Raw genomic sequence first — 24,798 nt, forward strand, 5'->3', positions numbered from 1 at the left:
TAAGCATGATAACACGTTTTCATTGAACGGAACAGAAATATCAACTGTTCTTGTTTGTATGCGTGCAAAATATTTTTCAGAGCGAGAGAATCACTTTTCGACCAACAACGTGATGCTCACCTTACAATGCTCATATTGCTCAAAACTAATGGACTTCACTTCCAAATGGTGGTGTATTGCTTAAATAACCCTGTTGTAAGCAAAGTAACACGTTTGCATTGAACGGAACAGAAACATCAACTGTTGTAGTTTTTATGTGTGCAAAATGCTTTTCAGAGCGAGAGAATCACTTTTCGACCAACAATGTGATTCTGACCTTACAATGTTTATATTGCTCAAAACTAATGGACTTCACTTGCTATTGGTCGTGTATTGCTGAAATAACCCATTTGTAAGCATAATAACAGGTTTGCATTGAACGGAAAAGAAATATCAACTGTTGTAGTTTTTATGTGTGCAAAATGCTTTTCAGAGCGAGAGAATCACTTTTCGACCAACAATGTGATTCTGACCTTACAATGTTTGTATTCCTCAAAACTAATGGACTTCACTTCCAAATGGTCGTGTATTGCTGAAATAACCCATTTGTAAGCATAATAACACGTTTGCATTGAACGGAACAGAAAAATCAACTGTTCTAGTTTTTATGTGTGCAAAATGCTTTTCAGAAAGAGAGAATCACTTTTTTTACCAACAACGTGATTCTGACATTACAATGTTGATATTGCTCAAAACTAATGGACTTCACTTCCAAATGGTCATGTATTGCTTAAATAACCCTTTTGTAAGAAAAATAACACGTTTGCATTGAACGGAACAGAAATATCAACTGTTCTAGTTTTTATGTGCTCAAAATGCTTTTCAGAGCGAGAGAATCACTTTTCGACAAACAATGTGATTCTGACCTTTCATGTTGATATTGCTCAAAACTAATGGACTTCACTTCCAAATGGTCGTGTATTGCTTAAATAACCCTGTTGTAAGCAAAGAAACACGTTTGCATTGAACGGAACAGAAATATCAACTGTTGTAGTTTTTATGTGTGCAAAATGCTTTTCAGAGCGAGAGAATCACTATTCGACCAACAATGTGATTCTGACCTTACAATGTTTATATCGCTCAAAACTAATGGACTTCTCTTCCAAATGGTCGTGTATTGCTGAAATAACCCATTTGTAAGCATAACAACACGTTTGCATTGAACGGAACAGAAATATCAACTGTTGTAGTTTTTATGTGTGCAAAATGCTTTTCAGAGCGAGAGAATCACTTTTTTGACCAACAACGTGATTCTGACATTACAATGTTGATATTGCTCAAAACTAATGGACTTCACTTCCAAATGGTCGTGTATTGCTGAAATAACCCATTTGTAAGCATAATAACACGTTTGCATTGAACGGAACAGAAAAATCAACTGTTCTAGTTTTTATGTGTGCAAAATGCTTTTCAGAAAGAGAGAATCACTTTTTTTACCAACAACGTGATTCTGACATTACAATGTTGATATTGCTCAAAACTAATGGACTTCACTTCCAAATGGTCATGTATTGCTTAAATAACCCTTTTGTAAGAAAAATAACACGTTTGCATTGAACGGAACAGAAATATCAACTGTTCTAGTTTTTATGTGCTCAAAATGCTTTTCAGAGCGAGAGAATCACTTTTCGACAAACAATGTGATTCTGACCTTTCATGATGATATTGCTCAAAACTAATGGACTTCACTTCCAAATGGTCGTGTATTGCTTAAATAACCCTGTTGTAAGCAAAGAAACACGTTTGCATTGAACGGAACAGAAATATCAACTGTTGTAGTTTTTATGTGTGCAAAATGCTTTTCAGAGCGAGAGAATCACTATTCGACCAACAATGTGATTCTGACCTTACAATGTTTATATCGCTCAAAACTAATGGACTTCTCTTCCAAATGGTCGTGTATTGCTGAAATAACCCATTTGTAAGCATAATAACACGTTTGCATTGAACGGAACAGAAATATCAACTGTTTTAGTTTTTATGTGTGCAAAATGCTTTTCAGAGCGAGAGAATCACTTTTTGACCAACAACGTGATTCTGACATTACAATGTTGATATTGCTCAAAACTAATGGACTTAACTTCCAAATGGTCGTGTATTGCTTAAATAACCCATTTGTAAGCATAATAACACGTTTGCATTTAACGGAACAGAAATATCAACTGTTCTAGTTTTTATGCGTGCAAAATGCTTTTCAGACTGAGAGAATCACTTTTCGACCAACAACGTGATTCTGACCTTACAATGCTGATATTGGTGAAAACTAATGGACTTCACTTCCAAATGGTCGTGTATTGCTTAAATAACCCTTTTGTAAGCAAAGTAACACGTTTTCATTGAGCGGAACAGAAACATCAACTGTTCTAGTTTTTGTGTGTGCAACACGCTTTTCACAGCGAGAGAATCACTCTTTGACCAACAACGTGATTCTGACCTTACAATGTTGATATTGCTCAAAACTAATGGACTTAACTTCCAAATGGTCGTGTATTGATTAAATAACCCATTTGTAAACATAATAACACGTTTGCATTGAACGGAACAGAAATATCAACTGTTCTAGTTTTTATGTGTGCAAAATGCTTTTCAGAGCGAGAGAATCACTTTTTGATCAACAACGTGATTCTGACCTTACAATGTTGATATTGCTAAAAACTAATGGACTTCACTTCCAAATGGTCGTGTATTGCTGAAATAACCCATTTGTAAGCATAATAACACGTTTGCATTGAACGGAACAGAAAAATCAACTGTTCTAGTTTTTATGTGTGCAAAATGCTTTTCAGAAAGAGAGAATCACTTTTTTTTACCAACAACGTGATTCTGACCTTACAATGTTGATATTGCTCAAAACTAATGGACTTAACTTCCAAATGGTCGTGTATTGCTTAAATAACCCATTTGTAAGCATAATAACACGTTTGCATTGAGCGGAACAGAAATATCAACTGTTCTAGTTTTTATGTGTGCAAAATGCTTTTCAGACCGAGAGAATCACTTTTTGATCAACAACGTGATTCTGACCTTACAATGTTGATATTGCTAAAAACTAATGGAATTCACTTCCAAATGTTGGTTTATGCTGAAACAACCCATTTGTAAGCATGATAACACGTTTTCATTGAACGGAACAGAAATATCAACTGTTGTTGTTTGTATGCGTGCAAAATATTTTTCAGAGCGAGAGAATCACTTTTCGACCAACAACGTGATTCTCACCTTACAATGCTGATATTGCTCAAAACTAATGGACTTCACTTCCAAATGGTCATGTATTGCTTAAATAACCCTTTTGTAAGAAAAATAACACGTTTGCATTGAACGGAACAGAAATATCAACTGTTGTAGTTTTTATGTGTGCAAAATGCTTTTCAGAGCAAGAGAATCACTTTTTGACCAACAACGTGATTCTGACCTTACAATGTTGATATTGCTCAAAACTAATGGACTTAGCTTCCAAATGGTCGTGTATTGCTTAAATAACCCATTTGTAAGCATAATAACACGTTTGCATTGAGCGGAACAGAAATATCAACTGTTCTAGTTTTTATGTGTGCAAAATGCTTTTCAGAGCTAGAGAATCACTTTTTGATCAACAACGTGATTCTGACCTTACAATGTTGATATTGCTAAAAACTAATGGAATTCACTTCCAAATGTTGGTTTATGCTGAAACAACCCATTTGTAAGCATGATAACACGTTTTCATTGAACGGAACAGAAATATCAACTGTTCTTGTTTGTATGCGTGCAAAATATTTTTCAGAGCGAGAGAATCACTTTTCGACCAACAACGTGATGCTCACCTTACAATGCTGATATTGTTCAAAACTAATGGACTTCACTTCCAAATGGTGGTGTATTGCTTAAATAACCCTGTTGTAAGCAAAGTAACACGTTTGCATTGAACGGAACAGAAACATCAACTGTTGTAGTTTTTATGTGTGCAAAATGCTTTTCAGAGCGAGAGAATCACTTTTCGACCAACAATGTGATTCTGACCTTACAATGTTTATATTGCTCAAAACTAATGGACTTCACTTGCTATTGGTCGTGTATTGCTGAAATAACCCATTTGTAAGCATAATAACAGGTTTGCATTGAACGGAAAAGAAATATCAACTGTTGTAGTTTTTATGTGTGCAAAATGCTTTTCAGAGCGAGAGAATCACTTTTCGACCAACAATGTGATTCTGACCTTACAATGTTTGTATTCCTCAAAACTAATGGACTTCACTTCCAAATGGTCGTGTATTGCTGAAATAACCCATTTGTAAGCATAATAACACGTTTGCATTGAACGGAACAGAAAAATCAACTGTTCTAGTTTTTATGTGTGCAAAATGCTTTTCAGAAAGAGAGAATCACTTTTTTTACCAACAACGTGATTCTGACATTACAATGTTGATATTGCTCAAAACTAATGGACTTCACTTCCAAATGGTCATGTATTGCTTAAATAACCCTTTTGTAAGAAAAATAACACGTTTGCATTGAACGGAACAGAAATATCAACTGTTCTAGTTTTTATGTGCTCAAAATGCTTTTCAGAGCGGGAGAATCACTTTTCGACAAACAATGTGATTCTGACCTTTCATGTTGATATTGCTCAAAACTAATGGACTTCACTTCCAAATGGTCGTGTATTGCTTAAATAACCCTGTTGTAAGCAAAGAAACACGTTTGCATTGAACGGAACAGAAATATCAACTGTTGTAGTTTTTATGTGTGCAAAATGCTTTTCAGAGCGAGAGAATCACTATTCGACCAACAATGTGATTCTGACCTTACAATGTTTATATCGCTCAAAACTAATGGACTTCTCTTCCAAATGGTCGTGTATTGCTGAAATAACCCATTTGTAAGCATAACAACACGTTTGCATTGAACGGAACAGAAATATCAACTGTTTTAGTTTTTATGTGTGCAAAATGCTTTTCAGAGCGAGAGAATCACTTTTTGACCAACAACGTGATTCTGACATTACAATGTTGATATTGCTCAAAACTAATGGACTTAACTTCCAAATGGTCGTGTATTGCTTAAATAACCCATTTGTAAGCATAATAACACGTTTGCATTTAACGGAACAGAAATATCAACTGTTCTAGTTTTTATGCGTGCAAAATGCTTTTCAGACTGAGAGAATCACTTTTCGACCAACAACGTGATTCTGACCTTACAATGCTGATATTGGTGAAAACTAATGGACTTCACTTCCAAATGGTCGTGTATTGCTTAAATAACCCTTTTGTAAGCAAAGTAACACGTTTTCATTGAGCGGAACAGAAACATCAACTGTTCTAGTTTTTGTGTGTGCAACACGCTTTTCACAGCGAGAGAATCACTCTTTGACCAACAACGTGATTCTGACCTTACAATGTTGATATTGCTCAAAACTAATGGACTTAACTTCCAAATGGTCGTGTATTGATTAAATAACCCATTTGTAAACATAATAACACGTTTGCATTGAACGGAACAGAAATATCAACTGTTCTAGTTTTTATGTGTGCAAAATGCTTTTCAGAGCGAGAGAATCACTTTTTGATCAACAACGTGATTCTGACCTTACAATGTTGATATTGCTAAAAACTAATGGACTTCACTTCCAAATGGTCGTGTATTGCTGAAATAACCCATTTGTAAGCATAACAACACGTTTGCATTGAACGGAACAGAAATATCAACTGTTTTAGTTTTTATGTGTGCAAAATGCTTTTCAGAGCGAGAGAATCACTTTTTGACCAACAACGTGATTCTGACATTACAATGTTGATATTGCTCAAAACTAATGGACTTAACTTCCAAATGGTCGTGTATTGCTTAAATAACCCATTTGTAAGCATAATAACACGTTTGCATTTAACGGAACAGAAATATCAACTGTTCTAGTTTTTATGCGTGCAAAATGTTTTTCAGACTGAGAGAATCACTTTTCGACCAACAACGTGATTCTGACCTTACAATGCTGATATTGGTGAAAACTAATGGACTTCACTTCCAAATGGTCGTGTATTGCTTAAATAACCCTTTTGTAAGCAAAGTAACACGTTTTCATTGAGCGGAACAGAAACATCAACTGTTCTAGTTTTTGTGTGTGCAACACGCTTTTCACAGCGAGAGAATCACTCTTTGACCAACAACGTGATTCTGACCTTACAATGTTGATATTGCTCAAAACTAATGGACTTAACTTCCAAATGGTCGTGTATTGATTAAATAACCCATTTGTAAACATAATAACACGTTTGCATTGAACGGAACAGAAATATCAACTGTTCTAGTTTTTATGTGTGCAAAATGCTTTTCAGAGCGAGAGAATCACTTTTTGATCAACAACGTGATTCTGACCTTACAATGTTGATATTGCTAAAAACTAATGGACTTCACTTCCAAATGGTCGTGTATTGCTGAAATAACCCATTTGTAAGCATAATAACACGTTTGCATTGAACGGAACAGAAAAATCAACTGTTCTAGTTTTTATGTGTGCAAAATGCTTTTCAGAAAGAGAGAATCACTTTTTTTTACCAACAACGTGATTCTGACCTTACAATGTTGATATTGCTCAAAACTAATGGACTTAACTTCCAAATGGTCGTGTATTGCTTAAATAACCCATTTGTAAGCATAATAACACGTTTGCATTGAGCGGAACAGAAATATCAACTGTTCTAGTTTTTATGTGTGCAAAATGCTTTTCAGACCGAGAGAATCACTTTTTGATCAACAACGTGATTCTGACCTTACAATGTTGATATTGCTAAAAACTAATGGAATTCACTTCCAAATGTTGGTTTATGCTGAAACAACCCATTTGTAAGCATGATAACACGTTTTCATTGAACGGAACAGAAATATCAACTGTTGTTGTTTGTATGCGTGCAAAATATTTTTCAGAGCGAGAGAATCACTTTTCGACCAACAACGTGATTCTCACCTTACAATGCTGATATTGCTCAAAACTAATGGACTTCACTTCCAAATGGTCATGTATTGCTTAAATAACCCTTTTGTAAGAAAAATAACACGTTTGCATTGAACGGAACAGAAATATCAACTGTTGTAGTTTTTATGTGTGCAAAATGCTTTTCAGAGCAAGAGAATCACTTTTTGACCAACAACGTGATTCTGACCTTACAATGTTGATATTGCTCAAAACTAATGGACTTAGCTTCCAAATGGTCGTGTATTGCTTAAATAACCCATTTGTAAGCATAATAACACGTTTGCATTGAGCGGAACAGAAATATCAACTGTTCTAGTTTTTATGTGTGCAAAATGCTTTTCAGAGCTAGAGAATCACTTTTTGATCAACAACGTGATTCTGACCTTACAATGTTGATATTGCTAAAAACTAATGGAATTCACTTCCAAATGTTGGTTTATGCTGAAACAACCCATTTGTAAGCATGATAACACGTTTTCATTGAACGGAACAGAAATATCAACTGTTCTTGTCAACACAGTCTCACTCCCTACTCGTCAAACGTGTGACGCATGGCCAAGGATCCCTGGCGTCGATTTCCGACGAAAAACGGGTACCTTTTTCGTCGGTTTTCGACGCGGGGTCCGTCAGATAGACATTCATGTTATACCTTTCGCGTCGTTTTTCAACGCGGGGGTCAATCAGATAGACATTCATGTTAATCCCTCACCGTCGGATATAGACGAAAGGAAATCAATGGTGATGCCGTAGCTATTGTCTATTGATTTGTTTGACAGATTCACCATTAAACGTGTTTATAATGCCATTTCTAGCAAGAAATGTACCTTTTCCTTGAATAATCTTCGGTCAGTGACTGTGTATGATCTTTATTAATCTTTATTATCTGAATGGGAAATGCAATATTTTAGAACCGATTCACCGTTAAACGTGTTTCTAATAACATTTCTGGCAAGAAATATGCTTTTTACTTGCATGATCTTCAGTCAGTGATTGTGTCTGATCTTTAGTTTAATAGTTATTAGGAGGATTTTATCGGCTCGCTCGCATGTTTCAACGACGTCAGGTTGCTAGGGACGCTGCTTTCGCTAAACTAGCAGCTCACGTGTTTCCTGCGTTTCTGTTATTAAACTGTTACTTTATGTAACTTTTAATGATATTGTAATAACCACAGGCGAGGTAGTGAGCGAAGTAAGCTTGATAGCAGGTTTATTGGATTCCACAATCGGACAGGCAGGCACAGCTCCACCGGAAAACTACAACAACCAAAACTCCCGCCCGGAAGAAAACCCCCGGAACCCCCTCTCAGAAGGCCCGCCTCTTCCTCCCAAACCCTGTGACGCTACAATACAGGCCCCCAGGACTGGTGCATATTTCCCGAATCCACAAGTGCTCAGAGGCCAAGCCTGGTATTGCAGTCACTCCAATACAAGTGGGGAGCAGGAATGTGTCTCCGCAGAAAATGTGTGGTTATCAATCAAAGGTTCATGATTATCTTTATACCGTGTACTAAAAAAATGTATTTTTTTCTTTTCAAAACGCCACCTCAAGCGTTGTATTAGCCGTTATCTCGCTTGGGAAGAGGGGTGTGCAGCTGAAAGAAGTCGTAGTGAAACAAATGGCATCCGAGAGGGCCTAGTTCAGTGCTCCGTTAACGTGTCAGATTTTTGGACTGGTTCATCTGCTGCTCAATAACTCTCACGGTCCTCTGCTTGCGATCATTGTGATTCATCATGTATTGATCCATTTATTCAAAAGATCCAAAGACAAAGAACAGGTGCATTACGGTATCATTTTATATTGTTGTTGGACCGGTGTGGGGGGATGGGCACGGATCCCTGGCGTCAATTTCCGACGAAAAGGGACGAAAGCAACAGACGACGCGATCGTCTGTTGCCGGGAAACGGGCGATCGCGTCAAATGACGTAGGACGCGAATGTTCAAGAACCGTCCTACGTCATTTGACGCGTCGTCTGTTGCTATTCGATTAAACAATTAAATACAATACAAACATGAAGTAAAAAAAAGTGTTATCTAGCGATCCGTTATCTTTATTATGTTATTTCGTCTTTTGGAAACATGAGCCGAATGTTTTTTGCAACCTGCCCGGTAACAGACGATCGCGTCGTCTGTTGCTAGGCAGGTTGTCAAGATGTAAACAACTGATGACGTAGGCCGGTACAATTTTCGCCCCCGGTACAATTTTAACGTGACACCGTCACATTATGCGACTATTGACTATAAATAAGATTGCGACGATCCCAAGGTTATTTCGCTTCTCAACTCCAATAGATAAGTAGGTACTACATTCTAACCTGAATGAGGAAATTTAGCACCTTTACATATAAGATATGACCGAAATATGTCAGGAAGTTGTCGTTGTGTTTGTTTGCACAGTTTAAATGCCCTGTAACTTTATTACTTTCATTGGACAGAGACCAAATTACCGTGTTCCAATACCCGTACTATCCGTACTTACTAGCCACATTTTGAGTACGTAGTACGTTCCAATTCAGGTCCGGCGAAAATAAGTATACTTCAAGGACCCGGATGTCGTACTCAAAACGGGCTAATCGCAAAGTGTGGATCGAAGGACACTTCGAGGCGGAACCAGGCTGAGCCAAAGTCGGCGCATTTTCCACATAGCCTGCATTAATTTTGTAGTTTTTATAGCTTTTTATAGCTGATAGGCGTAAAGAGTTTATTGGGGGGGAGAAGCCGCGGCGGCAGTCGTGGTGCACTAACCGGAAATGACGATCACGACTGGCTCCTCCCCCACAATAAACATCCCGCTTTGAACGGTGAACTCTTTATGCCTAGCAGCTAAAAAAAAGCTATAAAGACTATAATAACTACAAAATGACAAAATTAATGCAGGCTATATGGAAAAAGCACCGACTTTGGCTCAGCCTGGCTCCGCCCTCTTCCACCACATCCCAAAGCATGGACAAACAAGAGCAACATTTTCTCATTAGTTATTCAGTATTTACGTAGTAGTATCTAGCATGATCTTCAAATCTGAATTCATATTCTTTCCCTTCTCTCAACAGGTCCCTTCATCATTTATTTTAAAATTTCAGCTTCGTTTCAAAGTAAAAACAAGGGCACTTTTAAGAGCCACGTTTGTCTAGTAGTTAATTGTTGTCAGTCTCTCAGGTTCCCTGTGGTTCTTTCTCTTTCGCTCTTCCCCCATCCCCCACCCCCTTCCCCCTACCCCCACCCCCTTCCCCCTACCCCTTTATTGGTGTTTTGTCATTGTGTTGTTTTGTGTGTCTTGTTCATCATGAGTGACTGCTCCAATGTCGAGCAGCTCGTTAAGGAGCTTGATGAGCTTGTTGATCATTCTAAATTAAATGATGAACTCCAGACCTTGGAAGGTTTCATCAATAAGATGGAGGTAGAACGGGAGGCAGCACTATCCACCAGCCATCAACCGGTCCAGGAGGCTCCACCATCCACCAGCCATCAACCTGTCATGTGGCTGAAGAGGGACAGTGATGGAAATGTTGTCTATGACAGACCAAGATCATGCCGAAACCAAATGGGTCAGTTTTATTTTTTCAGTCCTATTACCTAAAGGAGAACATTTCTCACATAGATCTAAAACGATATTGATTGTTTTACCACTTTGGATTGAATACATGAATCAGCCATGGGTCTGGTATAAGATGAGGTTTTTATTACATATTCATCCAGAGTGGTATAGACAACAAATTTGGCTAATAAAAGGTTTGTATCATTGTGTGGAATAAAATTAGCTCGTCAAAATGTATGGTATTGTAATGCTGTAAAGGTTGATTTGTGTTTTATTTTCCGCTACAGCTAGTCACAGCTACAGTCGCAAGACTGGTGCTCGTACTACAATGTTGGAAAGCAGCGTTGAGAGAACCAACTACTGTCCTCCTGACACTGTTGGTATGTTATTTATTTTGTCTCTATTCTAGTTCATTGTGCTTATAAATTCTAATAATTCAAATGTAAATTCCATGTCTTTGCGACAGAATAACAGACAACATCCATGTTGCACACTTCAATTTAGTTTTTAAATATTATGTATTATTTTTACAGAGTCTTTCCTTGAAGAGCTAAACTACTCACAGGATAATGACATGGATGATCAGGAAACAGCACCAGCACCACCACAAGCTTCCTTAGACTGGTCTACTCGAAGGAGTCTCCTCTCAGAGAGGTGGGCGAAAGAGAGACCCCGGCTGGTGAATACCATGGTGGCACAACAAAATGCGGAAACTGGGATCTGCCAACAGTGTGGCAGCAGTCCAGCTGCTGTCCGTTGTCGTGACTGCCGACCTCACCCACTCTTATGTGCTGAGTGTGATGTCAGTTTACACAGAAACCAGGTGTTCCACAACAGGGATGCAACAATAGCTGGATTCTTTCAGCCATTGCCTCCAACAACCTGTGTCGTGGACAGGGTTCTTTCCCAGTGTGGTAAGCTGTAGCGTCAAATTTAGGGCTGCACAATTGTTGCAATCGTAATAATCGCAAATAATCATGCATAGGTACATTTCTGTCATTTGACTTTTATATTCACGTCATCCTCCTTGACTGTGCCACTTAATCGCAGTAATCGCTTTATCTGTCAGTTATCTGTCAAAAACGCAATTATGTATTTTCAATAACTTCACAGTATAATAGGCTTCACAGGAATATTTTAAGTACTTTCTCTGAAACACACTTAATGAACTTTTATCTTAAAGCTTTTCAAAGTATTGATTTTTAAATGATTACAGAATACTTCCCAGTTAGTACATAGGATGATGTATGTCTTTAATCCCTGCATATGATGTGTCTTTCAGTGTGTATTTTGCCGTTGGAGATGCCCGAGAAAATTTGTACTTGTTCTCCGGGAACGTTGAGTGTCAACCCAGGAAAAGTTGTTGCTGTGGTTACAATAAATGGTAAGAATAAAATGAACTTGGGGAAAACCAGGGTCATTTCTATTGACTTTGTAAATGTCTCCTGAGTTATTTCTATTCAAATGTTTCCAATAGAAGTCTGCACTGGACAGATTTTTCAGTCCTGCGGCCCCCTGTTCCCGCAATATTTTGTCCGGTTCCCGTAATAATGTGTCATTTTTAGTCCTGCTCCCGCCCGCATCTGTAACCGTGTATCCGACTTCTGGCGGCGAAAGACCTCAGAAGGGATGTTCAGTTTTGGCTTCTGTCTCACAAAAGAGTCACTTTGACAACTGAGAAAGACTGCCAGATGTATGATTTTAAGTTTCTCGGTTCGGAATGTACTACAGGGGAGATTTGAATGTAGGCTACCTTTCTTTAGAAAGGCACTTCAATCTGAAGTAGCCCAGTGGTGTCCCCTTCTTCTGTCATGCTTTCAAGTCATGCTTTCAAGTTTCAGTAGCAGGAAAGAATTGAACCGACAAATAAACAACTATCTCTGTCAGTTAGGATGCTTCAACACAGTTCTTTATTGCTGCCTGACAGAACATCCAGCTCAACTATAATTATATACACTATTTTTATTTATGTTATTTTACTCACATTTTCATTTGCGGAAGTGCAGTGACTCATCTGTTCCTCCCGCACCAGCAAACACACTTCTCATCCCATATACAATGTGTTTTTGATTTTTCTAGGACGATATGATCTCTCTATGCCTGAGATGAAATGCGAGGCATGCAAAGCCACTTGGAGTGCTGGAGTCGATGACTTGGTCCGTAATGACTACTGGCCTGCGACCCTTCACTTCTCCACGGTGTACTCTACCGATGTGTTGCATTCATACGAAGAGTTGAAGATGGCAGCACCAGGACTTTCCTGTCAAGCCTTTTTGCGAATGCTTGATCAACGAACTGTCCGCTTCGGCCGTGTGAGTATTAGTGGTGGGAATCACTACCAACTAGTATGACGAGTATAGCAGAGTGACTGATGTGATTCAGCTATACTCAATACATTGATAGAACATCATCAACAACTCAATCACTCAAAACATGTATTTCATTCAGACCCGTGTATAAGATCCTTGTCACGTCATAGTCATGCAGATTGCATTCAGAAACATTCAGAAAATTGTAAATGTATACAATTAGACTACAGTATCATGTTTTGATAAAATACTGTGAAATATGTTGACATGTTTTACTGTTCTGAAACAGACTGGGAAGATCACAGCAGACAGCTTCAGAAAAAGCTTTTTGGAGTGGGAGGCTGTTAGATTTGAGGTCGACAAGATATGCAGGGAGGAGCCTTTTGTCTGTCCTGCATGCACCCCAGACATGCTTGCCGTTTCAGTGGACGGAAATCGCAAGCACTACCGCTTTAAGAATGCAGCAAGGTACTAAAAAAATGTGTGTAATTTCCAGTGTTGTTAAAGTAACCTTTGCTGTGTCATATTGACGGTCAATGTGTACCTCTCTTTCATTTAGATCTGAGGAGCAAGCCTTGTTTGATGGCATCTTCATTGCTAAAGATGATGAAGTAGAGAGATTTGTGGATTACATTCATTCTACCACCAACCATGTAAAGTTCTATAATATTTCTAAAAACACCACCAATAACATCCTAACGTTGATATTGTTTGGGTGAGTCCTGACAATTTATGTCAACCGTTTTCCATGTTGTAGGTCTCTGGAAGAGGTGTCTGTGGAGGGGAGTGGTCAGCAGCCAGAGAAACATCTTAGAGATCCAGGAGTAAAATTGATGAGGAGGGACTTGAGCTTGCGGTGTGTCGACATGGAGTTTTTCTCAGCGCTCTCAACATGTTCAGGGGAGAAATCTACGCTTATCCCCTCTACCTGCAGAACAAGCTGGCAAATAAGCCAATAACCTTTTTTGCCATGGATGTTACATGCAAGTACTGGCCCTACCTCAACAAAGTGGCAAAAAGCTGCCCGGAGCTCCAGCACCTTCTTGACATGAAGCCATTCCTGTCAGTGTTTCATGCTAAAGCCCATGACTTTAAATGCGAGGTAAGAAAACATTACCATCTCATTGACTGTCCCTGAACACCTGGAAAGGTATGTTGGCAGCTTATAAATATTTTCTTTAATAGGTTAAATGGAGTGGAGCTTACCAGCAAGGGGCTGGATTGACACTTGGGGAGGAGGTTGAGCAGTGCAACGCCTTCCTCTCTAGGATTGCTGTTACGACAAAACATATGTCCAAAGCAGGTAAGTTTACCACACACTGCACTTCTTAGATTGAAAGTGTTATAAGGAAAGTGTAGCAGCTGCAAATCTCCACCTTCTCACCCTGTTAACAAAAGCACTCAAATTACTGTACCTCCAGATTCTTGTAATTATGGTGAGCTTTGTTGAGGTCACACATTTTCAGACTCGACGCCAAATGTCTCGAGACACTGACTTGTACCACTCTCCTGCGCCATTTGTCATACTGTCATGCGACACCATACAAAGCTACTTGTTTACTCTTCTCCCCCACTGTCAACTCTCTGCTAATAATTTGTTCTGTTCACTTGACAAGAAAAAGGCACAAGACTGCAGGTGAGGGACGTGTAGTAAAAAACAGATGAGTTTATTTTATTTTTTTTTGCAGGTCGTACAGACATGCTTACACTGATGGCCATGCGCTGGAATCAGCAAAAGTTTAATAACTTGGACACTTCACTTGCCCGCCGATATCAGAAGGTAGACGAGAGTCATTTTTTTTCTTATATTGTAGATGCCTTCTATTGTATATTTGTGTAGGGATAACATTTTTCTTTTGTTATTTAAAGGCCACAAAAGGCCTGGAAATCCGGCTTCAGGACCTGGAGGTCATGAGAGTCCAACTGGCAGTGACACAGGTTGAAGTTGAGGGCTGGGTCACTGACGTAAAAGAGTGGGCAGAAGGTGAGAGTTATACTATTACTGATCAATGTGTCAGTTCTGCAGAAAAAAAGGAGAATCTTTATGACTTCCCTGTGGCCTTCTGTGTTACATTGAGACTTGGCTCATTGCAGTTAGCACCATGAAAATGTAAGTGAAATGTTTACACTTCTTTTCTTCTCAGCAACAACATCCCAAAAGAATGCAGATCTGGACGCGGTGACTAGTAGATTGGAGGTGCTGGTGGCCAGCATTAAAAGAAGGTCCCAGCGCCTTTACAAAGACACCGATGGCAGCAAAGGTCGGGCCCGGATGCGGCGCAAAATCAGAGAGGAGAAGGCCATTCTTGGCTCTGTTGCTGACAAATACAACAGCATGGTTCCAGATGCAGAGAGAATCACCTTTGACAGCATTCTCTCTGAGGAGACAGTTTGTCCGTGGCAACTTTCCCATGGTGGTATGTAAGCAAATCAGTTGACAATTTCGTATGATTCACATAGTAGCACAGAGCCAATTATGCCTTATTTCAGATGATCTCAGAAATTCTTTGAAAAATAAACGTACTTTGGCTTATTTTCCACAACTGTATCCCAGACAATGTCGATTTGAAAACCAAGAGGAAGGCGTTTGACGTTGTGATGGCAATAAAGAGACTTGAGGAGGAGAGGAAGATTGTCATTGCCGAGATGGCAAAGCATTGGAAGTCTCTCTCCACTCGTGCAGACACGCTCAAGGAGATGTCATGCCGGCTTTCCAGTGAGCCATTGCAAAGTACGTATTTAAGTAACATGTTGGAATACTATAATGTACATTGTCATTCATATTTTTTCCTGAGATTTCTAATGTGGCCGTTATCTTTTTTGTTTTACTCCCATAAGGTGAGCTGTGGGGTCTAAATGAGGAAGGGATCAAGGGTCTCCGCAGCTTAACCTTGAAAAAGAAGCAAGCAGTCACAACAATGATGAAGCATGCGAGAGGCTGTTACGCTCAAGTTTTGAGAGGAACCAGTATGGACTTCCAGAGGGACTGGGATGGATATGACAGTGACTCTGAAATGTCAGACGAGTGAACTTGGCTTTCATCGCTCCTGATATCCTGATGTGACTAGAAAATGTATGAACAGTGAATTTATTACAATCAGTAAAGACAAGCTGCGCTGATTAATTGCTATTTGTACTGTTTTTATTGATGCTATTATGAACTTACACTCCATAAACAAACTGAAAGCTGCCACACAGACCGACATCATTTTTATCCCTGTCATGTATAAGCATATCTTTATGAGTACATAATGTTCCCATGGTTTTGATGTGTGGGTGGAGAGGAGACCGGCTGAGGTGGATCAGAGGGCCCAGGGCGGGGTGGCCCTCGCGCTTTTAGACGCGTGCCCCAGTTGAAAACAGTTGAACTTTTGAAGAAAAGCGCTCCACGTCATCGGCGCTTTTTTTGAACGACCAATCAAAATCGAGGAGGAGGCAAGGCTAAAAGTATCAACAGAACACAAACTGAAACATGTCGGACGAAAGTTTAATAACAGCTGTGAGTGAGTGTCCGGTCCTGTACGACCTCACGTTAAAGGTGGTATTGTTGGTACTGCCTCCTGCCACGATTAATGCTGTGGACCCACACTCTCCTCCGGGCTACCACGACACGCGCAGGGGGATCGTCCGCAACCTCCGCTGCCACGGCAAGAAGCGCTATTAATCTTGCATTCATTTTCTAATAAAATTGTAGGAGCAACCAGAGAGGACTTTGAGGGTTCAGATGCCAGATGATGTAGCAAACAGATAGAAGCTGTATATCTATGGATACAAGCGATGACGTGTATTAATGACGTAAACGAAAAACGCTCCGTGCGCCTTTTTTGAGCGGCGCGCATAAACGCATTGAAAGCAGTGCACGGAGCGCTCCGCCTTTTAAAAAGGCTTTTGGTGGACACGGCCCCTAAGGCAGCAGAAATCCTCAGAAACAACACTACAGATGCCATATTTGGCTGTTAATTATGATGCATAAGTTCTTAAGTCATTGTCAGCCCACAACTTGCAAATGTGACTTAATTCTAGTCACTACATGGTTATTATAGACACACAACTCAATTTTTCCAAAATTTGGACTCATCAACTCCCCCTGTTACAGATGGTCAATGAAAGCACCTTTGACAGACCATATTCAACTGCTTTTCATGTGCAGTGAGGGTACATTGGTTCATGACGTTTAGAGATTTATCTATAGGCCTACGTGAAACTACACACAGGTTTTAGGACTATGTCATCCGGACAATATAGGACCGTTCTGGATGGTTTGAGGAGAGGTTAAAGTTACAGTGTTCTATGAAGTACTGTACATGTATCTCCTTCCGCACAGCATGTTAGACCTATGCTGACTTTTTGGATAAAAAAGGTCCTATGATGGTCATTTAACAAGATGTGCTTGCAAAACTTAAACTGTACACAGGAATGTATTAGCACTACAATATATTATAAATTGGATCATCCAGGATCATCCTGTCAGACTGGGGAAGGGGTTAAAGGGTCTATAAACCGCCATAGTAAGTTAATGGGAAAATGCCAAAGGTGAAACAATCAATCAAAATAAACTCAGAACTGGTCCACATTGAAAAGTATGACTGTGTATAATACTACCAACGATATCTTATATAAATCTGGCCACAAAATAACTGTTGAAAGATTTTGACTGATTGTTTCCAGCTTGGTCCTTCAAGAGGTCTCTGAATGTATACGTCAAACAGCCATGATGTGTACCAACAAGAAAATCGAACTTTGTCGTAGGACAACAGTGAAGACATAGTTGGAAAGGTCTTGACATAGGGAGCAACATATGTCAATATGAGATGTGTGGGCAGTTCTTGCTCTTCAGGTTTGCCCTTTGAACCTTGCACCTGTGACACTTTTGAAGGCTTATAATTCAACAACAAAATATGCTCCAGACATAGGGTCAACAGTTTTGGAAAGCTCTGTACCTATACTAACATACCCGGCAGCAGACCAATAGGGGGCGCCACTGATTAGGGTCAAAACCTATAAAAAACATGATTTCACCCTCTTACCAATACAAAAGTTAAAATCAGACCAAACAGGCGTGCTTCCTACACTTAAAAACATATAATGAGCTTGCATGGTTCGTGATCACAGTTTTACATAATAGAGATAATTAATTGGAACTACAAAAGCTATGACGCAGCACAATGATGTGTACTGCACTCGGCAGAAATTGTAGTTCTGGTATCCTATTTCCGGTATAGGGTTCAGAAATGATACATCTGCTAATTTGTCAACCGGCAAAGTATAACCATAACGTATACGTTTATAAAGTGAGTAGATGTATGTGATGAAAAAGATAAACAAATACATTTATTAGTGCTATTTTTAGGTTTTTCGTGCTGCTCTATCTCGCCGACAGAAAGGGGTGTGTTTAATGGCGTAACGTATTAAGCAACGTTTTCAAAGCATTTCTTTCAGACCTCAACCTTCGATCTATTTTCTTGCTATAAAGTGTTAATGTGGTCTATAATTTGTTTTAATATGGTCTGGCTTCCAAAGAAGACGATTTAGTTCAGTATACCTGCAGTAGGATGGATTAATAAACGATAGCAGTCGCGGATTACTAGCAATAGCCTTACTGGCTAGTGAACACACCCAAAGGTTTTCAAGACGTCAGACGTCATTAGTGGTGGGCATAGATTTTTTTTTTAAATCTACATTAATTTTGGAATTAATCTAGATTAATCTAGATTAAAATGGCAAATGGCAAAAATCCTTTCGTTTACCTTGACAGCGGTCAATTACACTTGGCAACGGTGAATTAAAAAATATAATTCACCGCCGGAAGTTGTCAAGTGCCCATGCAAGTGAACGGAGCAGTCTACAGAGGAGCCGTGTAATAATCCAAAATAATGTAAGGTTTAGAAGTTAATTCATATTTGAAAGTACAATTTATATTTACAATGTGTAGTCAGTTAATCATTTACATATTTATGTTACACAATTATGTGTCAGTCAGGATATTCTATTCAATCTGCCTCTGATTCCCTCACGTTTACCTCAGTCTAAATTCTAGCTTCTGACAAGGACGTGTTGTGGTTGTGAGTTGAAAAGTAAAGTAAAGTACCGCTTGAGAAAATCATCCGACCGTCTCCCTGCTGTTTATTCTCATAAAGAGTGATCCACCACCACATATCGAACCCTCACGTTACAATAATTCAACTCGAGTTTTTTTTTTTACTAGTGTTGGTTACAAAATGATTCTTGACGAAAACTGGTGGGGAAATAACGGCCCACCACCACTAATATATATATATATATAATATATATATATAATATATATATACAACCCAATATAATAGAGTGAACAATACTACATTTGTATATTAATAACATTGTAATGCGTTTCCCAACTCACTCTATTAGTTTAATACTGCCAACTTCCAATCATGGGAATACATCAATGTATTTAAAAATACAATGCCCAGTACAATCGTTCCTTTGAAATTGTTAGGAAGCAAAGAAATTAGAAGGGATACTTGGAAGTTCTTCCACCAAGAGGAGGGTTGTAATTAAGTTAATGAAAATGTATATTTACTAAATCAATCAAGGTAAAGGCTACATTATACTGTATATAGATGATTTGGGTGAAATATATCAGTTCATTAATGTAATCCACTTAAATAATAATGTATTTGTGATGTTAAATTTTACTAAATTTCAAATATAATCATGCATTATTTATGTTTGTTTCCCATATTTTCTTCTACAATATTTTAAAAAAAATACAAAACTGTCACATGATGTTTCTAAACACGATGGAAAAGTAAAACCAAAAATTCATTCAGTCATTTTTGGCAATAATTAATTCATCTTTAATCCACAAGGCTAATGGAAAGACGTAAACAGAAATATAGGTATACTTTCCTTTATTTTAAACAAAAATCAATTATAATAAATGAAAAAAGTCTGGCCGGCATCTTAGGATGGGAACTGGCAGGCCAGCTCCCATGTCTCCTCCCAGGTTTTTCCACTGTAAGTAAAAGTAGCGCAAAATAACATTAGAACAGTGAAAAATGGAGGAGCCATTTTAATAAATAATAGTTTCACAGCGTATATATTTTCCAAAAGTATTGTACGTCTTGTATTATATTGTTTTTATACAAACATATACATATAGAGTGCTTGATGCAATGTAACAGATACACATCAGCCACTCTCATCTATTAAGTCATAGAAAGTAAACTAGCCAATAGCCGATCTCAGTCAACGAGGATGATCTTGGCCGATACTGATGTTCTGCCAATGTATTGGTGAATGTCTACTTCCTACAGGGACTCACACAGGGACAATTATGCATGGCACCAGGCATGATATTGATAAGAGAAAGTGGCTAAATCCTCTAAACGATATGTGACACAGCATTTACTCCATCCTATACCAATAGTGTAATTATTATACAGATGGCTCTCAAAAATAACAATATTGTGAACAAGTTAAATTTGTCCCCCAAATGTATTTCAAAAAAGCTAATAGTCAATATATTCTAGATTCATTAGATATAAAGTGAAATATTACAAGCAATTCTTAGGTTTTAATCTATCTTGATGATTACAGTTTACAGCTCATGAAAACCAAAATAATAATTTCAAAATATTGTCTTCTTGACAATTTCCCACAGATTCTCTATGGGGTTCAGAGGAGATGAGTTAACCACGGTAATACCATGGTAAGCAAACCAGTTACTAGCAGTTTTGGCACTGTGGCAGGTGCTGAGTCCTGCTGGAAAAGGAAATCAGCATCTCCATAAAACTCGTCAACTCTAAAATCTTCTGGTAGAAGGCTGCATCGACTCTTTTCACAATATTCTAATTTTCGGAGACCCACCTGTACATTCAAAGTTGTGTGTGCTACAATATACGTTCCAACCTTTATACATATGAGATGGTTAAAAGTGGAAGCAGAAAATACATGTATGAAGGCAATATAAACCAGTGCTTACCATGCAGAGCAAGGTAACCATCTCACCCTTACTTCTGCTCGCCCCTACAGAAAGACACATACATATAATCAGGCTTGGAATTTCATAATTTTAGTGGCAAGGCCACTTGGCCTTCAGATGGGCATATTTGGTGGGGGGCACAAAGGCCACACGTCAGGGCACCAAGGCCAAAGTTAACTATACAGTAGGCTACATAAAAATGGAGTTGTATTTAGCCTATTCACAGCAGTAGACCTGCATCACTATATGAAACATTACAAAAAAATGAAACATGAGATATTACATTGAACTGTAAATCATCTGATTTTTATATGTACAGATATATAGGCTGCTTGTAACATTTATTTTCTATTAGATGGTTTTGACAGGCCATAGGCTAAATAAAAATCGCTATAGTCGGACGCAAAGCAGAATATTGAAAGGGGGCACCAAGGCCACAGTGGCCTGTGAACCTCCGATTTTCAAAGGGACATCACGCAAAGGGCCATGGCCGTTGTTGAGCCTGCATGTAATTCATGCCAAGGACAAGAATGACTGAAGTTGGTAACCACTTGCTTAAATGGCCAGTGTTTTGTGATATGTGAAATGCCAGATGAGTCTGAGACAATGGAGAGATTATCAGACAGCCTAATGAAAAATATATTTCTATCTTACCTCATTCATCCTCCTTTCTGTGACGGCGTCATAATGAAATATTTTTTGCCTACTACATTTCCGGCAACCTTAAATGACAAAAAAGAAAATATTAATTAACCATAAATGTCAAAAAGTAAGTAGAGGAATGTAACACGATCTGCAGTCTTGTGCATTTGTATGAAACTTTAACTAATTTTTAGATAGTTTTCATAAAATCGGGGGAACAACATTAAACATGGTCCAGCTAAATACAGCTAAGTAACTAAAGAATGTATTAGCCATCAAATTCAGTGATTTCATGGCCGAAATGTAGCCTAATTACATAATTAATAAAATCGTACTGCCTAGCCGAAAGGACTGGAGCCAAATTCACCTGAGGATTTCTGTATTTCATGAATAATGATTACAAAAATGGGAAATTCGTACATAGTGTGCTAAGACTGAAGTTCACCTACACTTTCTTTTTTGGGGGGGGGGTTTGGCCAGGGCCTGAGGCTGGGGCTGGGCCTGGGGCTGGTGCTGGGCCAGGGCCTGAGGCTGGGGCTGGTGCTGGGCCAGGGCCTGAAGCTGGGGCTGGGCCTGGGGCTGGTGCTGGGCCAGGGCCTGAGGCTGGTGCTTGGACTGGGTCAGGGCCTGTAGCTGGGGCTGGGCCAGGGCCTGGGGCTGGTGCTGGGCCTGGGGCTGGCCCAGGGCCTGAGGCTGGGGCTGGGCCAGGGCCTGAGGCTGGGGCTGGGCCAGGGCCTGAGGCTGGTGCTGGGCCAGGGCCTGAGGCTGGTGCTGGGCCAGGGCCTGAGACTGGTGCTGGGCCAGGGCCTGAGGCTGGGGCTGGGCCTGAGGCTGGGGCTGGTGCTGGGCCAGGGCCTGAGGCTGGTGCTCGGCCAGGGCCTGAGACTGGGGCTGGTGCTGGGCCAGGGCCTGAGGCGTGGGCTGGGCCTGGGGCTGGTGCTGGGCCAGGGCCTGAGGCTGGTGCTTGGACTGGGTCAGGGCCTGTGGCTGGGACTGGGCCAGGGCCTGGGGCTGGTGCTGGGCCTGGGGCTGGACCAGGGCCTGAGGCTGGGGCTGGGCCAGGGCCTGAGGCTGGGGCTGGGCTAGGGCCTGGGGCTGGGGCTCGGGCTGAGGCTGGGGCTGGGCTAGGGCCTGGGGCAAGAAAGGGTATAGGTCCAATATATGATATTGAGGCTGGGGCTGGGCCAGGGCCTGGGGCTGGTGCTGGGCCTGGGGCTGGGCCAGGGCCTGAGGCTGGTGCTGGGCCAGGGCCTGGGGCTGGGGCTCGGGCTGAGGCTGGGGCTGGGCCAGGGCCTGGGGCTGGGGCTCGGGCTCGGGCTGGGGGAAGACAGGGTATAGGTCCAATATATGATATTGAGGCTCGGGCTCGGCCAGGGCCAGGGCCAGGGCCTGGGGCTGGGCCAGGGCCTGAGGCTGGTGCTGGGCCTGGGGCTCGGCCAGGGCAAAGGCCTGAGGCTGGGGCTGGGGCTGGGGCTGGGGCTGGGGCTGAGGCTGAGGCTGAGGCTGGGGCTGAGGCTGGGGCTGGGGCTGGGGCTGGTTCCCTACAATATTAAATGTGTATGTTGATATTCGATATGTACACATCAGCAAAGGCAAAACGTTTAAAACTGTCATGACTTTTAAATGAAACAAATCCTACCTTCTTTAAGCAAAACAAAATTGTATGCCTTTTTCATACTGGCTAAAATTTTGAGGTTATCCTCAGTGGGTGTCAGCTGGTTCATCACATCAGCCACCCACTTTCCAGAGGCTTTCTCCCTTCTGGCATAAAATAAAATTGGGACATAGCCCAATGCACTTAGTTTTTTCACCTGTAATAGATAAATGCAGATAAGCAAACATTAGTTATTCTCACTGCATTCTTTTTCCACCATATTAAAAACAAAATTACTTTAAACAACATTACAATCTCCCCAAATGCTTTTTTAAATTGTGGCTTTGAAATAGGTCACCTGGAATATAGTCTTGCTTTTTTACACTTACAGATTACACTTATTTTTGTAAAATTAGGTCCTTGCTCTATCACAGAAGTATTAATGAAGGTGAAGCAAATCATTAATACTTAATGAAATATGAGCTTTTCTACTTACTGCAATATGGGCAGAGTTCACCACTCTTGCCGCGTTTCGATTTTTCAGGACCCCTTCCGCTCACTTCCTATCCAGGGACCCCGTTTTGGCCTTTAGTTTTCCCTTGTTTGAGAGAGCTGCGAAACAACTGCTGCAGGTTTTTCGGCTCACCTGGTTTGGTAAAAGTATACCAAAGTGAGACATCAGATTCACAGTCACAGAGAAGAAGTACAATCAAGATATAGCTTTTAATTTGGCTGTATTCAGGAAAGAGGCACAAATGAAGCACAATGCAATTCAGAATATGCGTCTCTGGGTTGACACAGGATTATCCAGAGATTAAGTACACAACAGATCGTGGTAAAGGATAGATAATCATACAGTGAAAGTGGCAGAGGTATGAGACACCCAGGCTACTCTAATCAATGATGCCTATGGTGTTTGATGAAAAACAAGCAATCAAAATTTATATCAATCCAGACATTATCCCTGTTTTGGAACACAGTACAGATATCATAAAAAGTAAATTAGTAGGAGCATACTTTAGTGTCCACGTGACCTACTAATGAGAAATCTACAACATTAAACCACATATTAGAACATTGGACATAGGTCTAATGCTGTATTCCACTTTCCCTCACCTGGTTAGGTTCTTGGCAGGAGGGGCAGGGCCTAAACTTCTTTTGAGCCATGATGAAATCTACACCACACACACACACACACACACACACACACACACACACACACACACACACACACACACACACACACACACACACACACACAGAGCAGCAATAGAGAGACGAAGGGAGAGAAAGTAGGAGCAAAAACTGTTCTCTGCACTACTGGGGATGGCAAACACCACCAAATTGCACAGGACAATGTGGGTCAATAAGCATGTGTTAGCTTACAACACAATATCACATATACCTGTGAATAGCCCCTCAGTAACTCAAATATTACAACTACATTGTACCGTGTTTGATTATACAATTTATGAAGATGGTACCCTGTATGAAAATGAATTAGAGGCTATGTTAGCTAGATTAACGGCATATTTAATTAGGTGCAACAAGTTATAATTCAATGTCTTGATTGATTGATTAAATATATTCCATTGCCATAATACACTACACGGTGGTAAAAAATGCAAATATGTCTTTTCATAACTCGATTATTTCCTTCAATGCTATCTGAATTCGAGCAGAATTGATTAAGCGGCAGGTTAACTGTTAGCTAAGTTAGTCTACCAAGTGCTTCCCATTTGCAACGACCATGCACTTATATCCGTC

General features: G+C 40.1%; 1 long non-coding RNA gene across 1 annotated transcript; it reads right to left on the reverse strand.

Moving 5' to 3' along the window:
- Nucleotides 1-19,726: 19,726 nt before the first annotated feature.
- On the reverse strand, nucleotides 19,727-23,581 carry LOC307076254. The gene is made up of 5 exons (XR_013811891.1): nucleotides 23,528-23,581; nucleotides 23,077-23,248; nucleotides 21,450-21,517; nucleotides 20,796-20,839; nucleotides 19,727-19,826 (listed from the first exon to the last, which is right to left on the reverse strand). It is a non-coding gene; the product is annotated as an uncharacterized lncRNA (long non-coding RNA).
- Between the last annotated feature and the right edge of the window lie 1,217 nt (nucleotides 23,582-24,798).

The sequence above is a fragment of the Pollachius pollachius genome, assembly GCF_949987615.1.
Source record: "Pollachius pollachius genome assembly, chromosome: 5".
Lineage (NCBI taxonomy): Eukaryota > Metazoa > Chordata > Actinopteri > Gadiformes > Gadidae > Pollachius > Pollachius pollachius.